Here is an 8,756-nt window from a genome sequence, read left to right as displayed (position 1 = left end):
AATTTGAAACTCAAAGCTATTCTAGAACACATGAGGTCTGTCCAGAAAGTGTTCAGCCAGGTAATATGGGAACTAGAGACATTTATTGAAAAAAATATAAGATACAAGAAACATTGTACATAGGACAATGACACCTCAGTCCCCTTCAAAGTAGGCACCTTGGGACCTCACACAATTCTTCCAAATACTATCACCTGCCCTGTTGTATTCTCCTGACTCTCACTGACAGTCTGAAATCCCTTCCATTTCAAAACCTAATTTCAGTTTTGGGAAAAGCCAGAAGTAATGGGGCACAAAATCTGGGCTGCAGCGGGGCTGAGTCACCTGTGTGATCTCTTGTTTCACAAAAAAACTCTTCATGAGACATGATGCAGAGGCACACTATCATGATGAAGTTGCCAATCATTTGTTGTCCATACCTGTGGCCGTTTTCATTGTATTGCCCCTCTCAACTGATGAAGAACATTGAGGTAGTACTCCTCATTAATTTTCTGGCCTGGGTGTACCCTGGAGGGGTGTACTTGTGATAGACAATACCTTCCCAATCAAAAAACACAGTTAGCATGGTCTTGATCTTGCTGCAACTTTGCCACACCTTCTTTGCGTGTGGAGAACTGGGTGACTTCCATTGAGAGAACCAGGCTTTGTTTCTGGATCATAGCTATAGACTCAAGATTCTTCTCTAGTTACGACCTTCTTGAGGAAATCTGGTTAACTTGTAGTGGTTTGAATCAAGTCATTAACAACTGCAGCATGGTGTTCCTTCTACTCTGGTAGCAGAAGCTGTGGAACAAATTTTGCCATGACACCTTTCATGCCAAGATCCTGTATCAAAATCTCAGACACAGTAGTTTCTTGAATCCCCAGATCAGCGTCTAGTTCTCACACTGTCACTTGCTGATCTTCGTTGATTGCAGTCCATACGTGTTCAACATTCTCAGGTGTCCTACTTGTTGCAGGCCTTCCAGAGCATGGATTACTTTCAACAGATTTTCAAATATCTTTGAAGTTTTTGCACCACATTTTTACTTGTGCTATATTTATTGCACCATCCCCAATAGCCTTCTGAATGATCCTAATAGTTTCCCCAGAAGAATGTCCAAGCTTAACACAAATTCGTTGCAGGCTTGTTGCTCTACTCACTCAGTCATTTTGAATGTGATGGCCAAACAGTACACATGCTCACTCAATGGCATCTACCATACCCACTGACTAGTACAGTGAAGTTGTCATTGTTTATGCATGTGCATTCCAGTCCACTCTCCTTTGCTGCCAGGTTACATCAATGTTGTGCAAACTATTCCATTATATTAACAATGGCTGGACTTTTTTCGAACAGACCTTGTGTACCTCTATGAGGTGGTAGAATCATAAGCTAAAAAAAATTTAAATTAGGGACAACTAGCATAAGAGTCAAGTGTGAGTGAACCTAAAAACCATATAAGAACCTTCTTCTCTCAGCAACTAATCTAAAGGGATAAACAAAACTGTACTGAAGCTGAAAAGTGAAAGATTTACTGTCAAAATAATCATAAATCCATTATTTGATATTAAGTATGCCAAAGGGAACACTGGAAAGAACATGGTTTCCAAGTAAAATAGAGATCCCAGTTCTACTTATGCCACTTGCTCATCAGCTTCTTTAAGCCTCATTTTCTCATCTATAAAATGGGGCACTAACACCAAATGTGCCAGGATATTATGAAAATTAGAAATATGTGTGTAAGGCCCTGGCTGGTGTAGCTCAGTGGATTGAGCATGAGCCTGCGAACCACACGATCACGGTTCGATTCCCAGTCAGAGCACATGCTTGGGTTGCAGGCCAGTTCCCAGCAGGGGACACACCAGAGGCAACCATACATTGATGTTTCTCTCCCTCTCTCCCTCCCTTCCCCTCTGAAGATAAATAAATAAATAAAACATTTAAAAAAAGAAAAAGAAAGAAATATGTGTGTAAATGTATTGCACACCTTATGTTTACAAGGTAGTCATACAATAAATGAGAGAAGTGATGAAGAAGGACTGAAAATGATTATGCTGTGAATTAAACCTATGCCAAAAAGAGAGAGAGATACCAGAAACTTACCTCAATGAGAGTTTGATTCCTCCAGTAATTCACAAAATTTAGTTCTTTGCTAGAGACAGGAGCCAGCTTCATGTGGACATGCGGCAAGAGCAGGCCTCCTGACAAGGAAGAAATTGGAGTTCATGGACCTTGATAGATAGGCATCAAGGAGTTAACCTGAGAGCTCTCTGGTTATAGCAGATCTGAGAATATACCTAGCATTAGTTTAAAATCTAAATTTGAAAATATGTGAACTCTCTCTAAACATTTCAATTTCATTTCTGAATCTCTATTAACAGATACCCCTAACATAGTCCTCACTGAAAAAAAAAAATCATGAGCCCATAAAGATCTTTTCAAATGTACTCAGCTAAATCAAAGTATGTTTAAGCAAACATATTCTAATTTCAGATGACCCATATATCCTATTTCTCTATTTTAAATATTTTAAATTTCAATAACATACTGAAATAAAATGTTAATCAATATGCTAACATGTGAATTAATATAAAAACAAGATGAATATTTATTCATTCAATAAATGTTGATTGCATGCTGAATAGATGTACTGATACTGGCACAAGCAATACAGCACACAGGCCCTTCTTTTTGTTTCTTTTTGGTGCTGAAGGGAAGATCCAATTACAAACCAGTTTGCTCAAACCTCAAAGGCTGATTGGAAAATTATGGCAAACTATGGCATTCCAACAAGGAGAAAGTTGGTGTAGCAGATGAAGAGTGAACTGTCCTTTAGAGCCTTGGGCCCTAATCATAGTTCCACCTTTTGGGTGTTTTGGTAAGTTACCTACTGACTCTCTATCTCAGTATCTTGGTCTGAAAGATGGACAGGTTTAGCATCAGAGAAAATTTGTTCAAAAAAATAATTTTTACTAATTCATGAAAGCAACCATGAAAAAAAATAAACTAGTAAAAGAGTTCCCCTCAAGCCTTAAAGGAGATATATAACAAAGGGAGTTGGTTTAATTCATGTTATTCCTGCACTGCCCTTTAACATTTATTTATTTATTTTTCAGCAAAAAAAGAGGATTTTATTTTTTAAATTTATTTAATTATTTTTCAAGTACAGTTTTCTGTCTATTACTCCCATCCCATCCTACGCCCCATGCTCCCCCCTCCCTCCCATTTCCACCCTTCTTAGTTGTTGTCCATGTATCCTTCATATATGTTCCTCTAAATCCCTCACCTATTTCCCCTGAAACTCCCTCCCCTCTCCCCTCTAGTCACTGTCCCCCTGTTCTCTATTTCAGTGTCTTTGGTCATATTTTGCTTGCTTGTTTGTTTTGTTGTTTAGCTTCCTGTTAAAGGTGAGATCATATGGTATTTGTCCTTCAATACCTGGCTTATTTCACTCAGCATAATGCTTTCCAGTTCCATCCATGCTGTTGCAAAAGGTAGGAGCTCCTTCTTTCTTTCTGCTGCATAGAATTCCATTGTGTATACGTACCATAGTTTTTTGATCCATTCATTTACTGACGTGCCCTTTAACATTTAAAAAGCTTCTTTCCACCTTTGATGTTTGGCTGCCAAGCATTGTTTTTACTTTTGTTTTCCATTCTACATTATTTGGATGGCAGGCATTTCTTTTTTACCAAACTAGAGCAAAAAATTCACTAGATACATTTAGTTTTTCTCTAGATACCACATCTCACATCTTCCCTGGAGGAGCTCCCATGGTGACTGAAGCTATCTTCATGCCATTTGCCCCATTCCCAATGGCCAATAATTGACTATATGGGAGCACAAAAGCCCTGCTCTCTGTTCTCAAGGTGGGACAGTGTTCGTGGTGCAATTTATGTCCTCAAATTCCTCCTTATATCATGATGACACTAGACTCTTCCTAAAGCTACCAGCTTCATACTGTTTTATACTGCTTATACTTCTTTATACTGTTTCCCTCCCTTACATTTTACTCTGAAGGAGGTGCAGGCTCCAGCTCTACCAGCTGGAACTGGGAAAGTACACCTAGGAGGGACGCTAATGTTGCCTGCCCAAGGGTGGCAAACATAATGCTGGATAAAGCAGAGTTGATCAGTATGGGGGCTCTTTCCTGTGAGACCAAACCTAATGCCCTGGCAAGAGCCCCAGTCCTGAAGCTCTGCTGGGAAGCCTCTTGACTCCTGGGAAAATGTTAGCTCCCATTAAATGAATAGCAATAGCAGAACTGCCCTGGCAGTGTATAGAAAGAGATTAAAGGCTCAGGGGATTTGGCTAGCTGGAACAGAACTATTATGTAAGTCCCCCCAATTCACAGTGGATTGTGCTTCTTGGAACATCCAGGAGACAGTCCTTTACTGGGTGGGTCTAGCTACTGGTCTTGTGCCCAGGAGGGAAGATGAGGGCAGATCTTGAGGGCAGCAAGCTTTGTCCAGCCTGGTGGATCTCTCCAGGGTGCATTATAAAGGGATACCTGTGAGTGTGGCCAGATGGGCAGAGTCCAAAATACAGTATAGATTAGTTTTTCTCTTAAAAAATAAAAATATACAGGAACCTTGGCCAGGTGGCTCAGTTGGCTGGAGCAATGTCCAATATTCACAGAGGTTGTGGGTTCAATTGCCAGTCTGGGCACATTTCTATGTTGCAGATTCAATCCCTGGCCAGGGCAGGCATGACAGGCAACTGATCAATGTTTCTCTCTTACATAGATGTTTCTCTCTCTCTCCCTTCCTCTCATTCTGAAGTCAGAGGATTAAAATATGTATGAGATATAAGCAGGAAAAAATAGGAGGAAATTCAAAGTCTTTCAAGAAAATCAGTGAGACAGGATAAAAGATTCTGATTAATCAGAAACATTCACTCTTCCTTAGGGAAAGGCAGCAACAATCGACACTGACCCAATCCAGAGGTTGTGTCAGTGCCAAGTCAGGACCTACATCTCCCTGGCCCTTCCCTGTTCAGCCCAGTGATTTTGGAGTGGGAGATTAGGGGCCTGGCATGTGAACACAAGACTGGAAACAGCACAGAGAAGAACCTCTAAATGACCATGAAGGCTCTTTCTGATCAGGAAGTAAACATTGTAGGTGGCACCAAATGTGCCATAACAAGAGCAATTACAGCAAGAGTGGTTACAATCTCAAGGATCAGTGCTTCCGTTATTCTGTCGCAGAAGGAGCATTGGGAGTCGCTGACATATGATATGTTGGGAAGGAACACTGTTGGCTCTAGAGAAAGGTGCTCTGCAGCAATTAAAAACACAGCCCTCCTCCTAGCAACATCTGTCACCTTTGCTACGCCTAATGTGTTGTTACTGTTGCTTTTTTCAGACTGTATTTTAGACTTTTATTTTAGGCATCATACGCACATCGCCCATCAACCCTACTACAGCATTTGCTGAGACATATGGGAAGAAGAGGAACAGGATAACACTGGAACAAGTGAAAAAAGAAGAGAGCCAGGGCTGGTTCTTATCCTTACCCCAGAGTTCACCCAGAACAGAACTCTAGGAGCAAGAATATTTGCAAAACATAAGAAATGTTAGTTGTCCTTATAAATCTCTTGAGGTAAACTGCTGCCTATGTTTCAACATATGAATCAGTACAACAGACACAAAGTAAGGTGCTCACCATTCCGCACACATAAGTAGCCCCACTCCAAGTACAATTCTCCACAACTGTGAATTGTACACCTTTGGTCATTGTTAAACGTTTCGTGTTGATATTTCTACTTGAATTCCACTGGACCTTTTGTCTTTAAAAATATATATACACCCCCCCCCAAAAAAAAAGAAATCTGGTTTGATTTAACCTCTCTTGATCCTAGGTTAGCTTATTACAGCAAAGCAGCCACAAGACAGTACAACAGTCCTTTGTGATCACATGCTAGCCGTCTAGGCTCTCGGAGCTATAAAGTTGTCCTCTGAAAGAAGATGTTCTCTACTCATGGGCTGTCTTCTAACCCGACATTTACCTTCCTTCATTCCTCGCTGCCAGCATAATGATGTTATCAATGGTAGGAGCAACAGCCCCTGAAGGTTGACCACACCTCAGAGTTTGGAGTCATTTTTTAAATAAAATTCCAAAATAAATAATTAACCAAATAAATAAAACTAAAATTCCGATCTTTATCTCAGAACTTCATTTGCTGCTTTGGGATCAGCACCAGTGCTTTTTCTCCTAGAATGTCCCGGGGCACCTCTGATTAGCTAGAGCCTGCTCTAAAGGTAAGAATGGTCTTAATGGCAAGAGACTTTGAAATCTCTATGAGCATCTTTTAGAATTTATTACTATTAATGCTTCCTTTTCAGAGCCCATGATTCAGTTTAAATCAGCTCAAAACTAAGAAAGTTACTTCTATTTCCCATAACAAGAAAGAATAGATACTCAAAAACAAACCCCAGTTCAAAACAACTATAAATATTGTACTGGAAAAAATAACAAATACCATTTTAATGCAGACTCTGTCCAGTGAAAAAGTTAAGTAATTTCAGAGGGCCAAAATCACAAAAAGCACGCAAAACTAGAGATCTTAGCATGTGCTAACACTGTTCATTTCTCTTCGCTGTGGGTCAGGCCCTGGAGAGCTTTCGTTTAATGAAATATAGGAAGTTAGAAAACAGAACCAAACCTTCTCATCACATGGGAAGTTGGATCCAAAATTCTATAAACAAAATGCCTCCAAGAGTCAACACCAAATGGGTACAGTTAAAAATCAAACAAATACAAACACCAGAGGGAGCGGGTAAGACAATTATTCTTTCTCAGCCTTGGCTGGTGAAAGGGGTTGTTTGAGGAACCGCCTCCTGAGAACCCATAACTGCCTGTGAAGACTCAGGCTGAAATTCACATCTCCAGTGAGGCCACCACATCGGAGTCTGACAATTCCATTTAAGGTGATCCTGCCTGGCCATTCCTCCAGACATCTGGGAGAACCAAATATAAATCTTCTCTGGAGAGAAGCATTTTCTTCCCTTAGACTGCTTAAAATTTCCAAGATTAATTTCAATCAAATGGGAATTAAAGATCTGTGATCTAGAGTTTAAGGGATGAAATATCAATCAATCAATGTAGGAGCCAGTGACTTAGGCTTTGGGTCTCTACAGAGTGAGGAGAAAGGAAAATAAACTTAAGCCCCCCCCAAAAGAGCCACACCTTCCATCAAAGGGTAGACTCCATCTGCCTACCTGAGCCAAAATCACAAAGGAAATTTACAACTTCTCTGTCACTATAGTTCTGAGTGTCGGGGGGAAATGTAATAATACTTTTCTTTGGAATTTCTAACCATAGAGCTGCCTAGGATTTGTGTATAAATTATTTGCAAGGTCAAGAAAAACCTATGCCAATAAATTGAATTAGAGGGGTCTATTGCCAGTTGGGTTCTTCAGAAGCAGGACTGGAGTTAAGAGATTGAGAGTTGCTTATTAAGGGTCAATGCCTACCAAGGGAAGGAAGAGGGAGCAGGACTAGGCAGAGAAGATGACTAGTGAATGCAGGTGCTATAAATCCAGCAATGGCAGAGTATTGCCTGACAGGACCTCTTGAGTTGGGCCGTAATTGTAGGCTGTCATACCTGCTTTTTGATCTCGGGTGTGATGGTTTTTTACAGCTGAGCAGAACCAAAGTGACTAAGAGCTGGGGGCTGTCTGTTGAGCCCAGTTTCTGCAGTGAGGCAGCAATTTCTCCGCTGAAGGGGCTACAACTCAGTGTCCAGCACAAAGTGACAGACTAATGGTGCCCTTTAGGTCCCAGATGTAGAAAATATTTTCTGGAAGGAATTGTTCCTAATTCACACCTCTTAAATTATCACACTTTATTTATTTTTTAATTATTTAAAAATTAATTATTTTAACTAAGTTATTTTATTGTTGTTCATAACTCTTAGGTTAGATTCAGCAAAGTTTGAATTCAAAATAATAAATTATCAAACATGTAAGCATGCCAGCTGGCATGAGAGAGACTCAGAATAAGCGATAACACATTTAGACACCACAAAAGCCTTCAACTGACTATAAATGTTAGCATAATATAAATTTTAAAAGCAGAGATATATCAAAAATATGATCAAGAAACAAAAGGTTATCAAATTGACTGGATAACTTCCACATCATTCTATGGAACTAAATTTGAAATTCTAGTAAAAATAAGTAATCTTCTAGGAAAATAAAACTTAGTAAAATTTACCCCACTCAAGATAAAAAGTCCAAAAAGACTACTTACCATAAAAGGTTTAAGAAAAATCATAAAATAACTCTCAGACTAAAATGCATCAGGCTCAGAGCTTAACAAAGGAATTCTATTGGATTTTTAAGATCGCATAATCCTAAAGCTACTTCAATTATTACAAACTTTAGGGAAAAAAGTAAAAGTAATTCTTTTTATGAAGAAGGTTGACACATGTACAAATATATTGAAAGCTGCACAAAGAATTATAGACACCTCCTTTTAGAAAATTGTCACAAAAAGGTAAATAAATTATTAGCAAGGAGAATTAAAAAACACATTAAGAAATAATATATCATGACCAACTAGAGTTTATTACAGAACTTTAAAGTGAATCAGTGTTGGGAATTCATTAATATACTCATAGTAAAAGTGAAAAAGGACAAAAATCATATGATTTTTTTAATGAAAATTTGATAAAATTCAACCACCATTTAAAAAACTCAGTGAAATGCCCTAGCTGGTGTACCTCAGTGGACTGAGTGCAGGTCTGCAAACCAGACGATCGTGGTTCAATT

The sequence above is a fragment of the Sturnira hondurensis genome, unplaced genomic scaffold, assembly GCF_014824575.4.
Source record: "Sturnira hondurensis isolate 20B ecotype Veracruz unplaced genomic scaffold, ASM1482457v3 Scaffold0008992, whole genome shotgun sequence".
In the NCBI taxonomy this organism is placed as follows: domain Eukaryota; kingdom Metazoa; phylum Chordata; class Mammalia; order Chiroptera; family Phyllostomidae; genus Sturnira; species Sturnira hondurensis.
The sequence above is the reverse complement of the archived record's forward strand: the minus strand, read 5'-3'. Positions refer to the sequence as shown.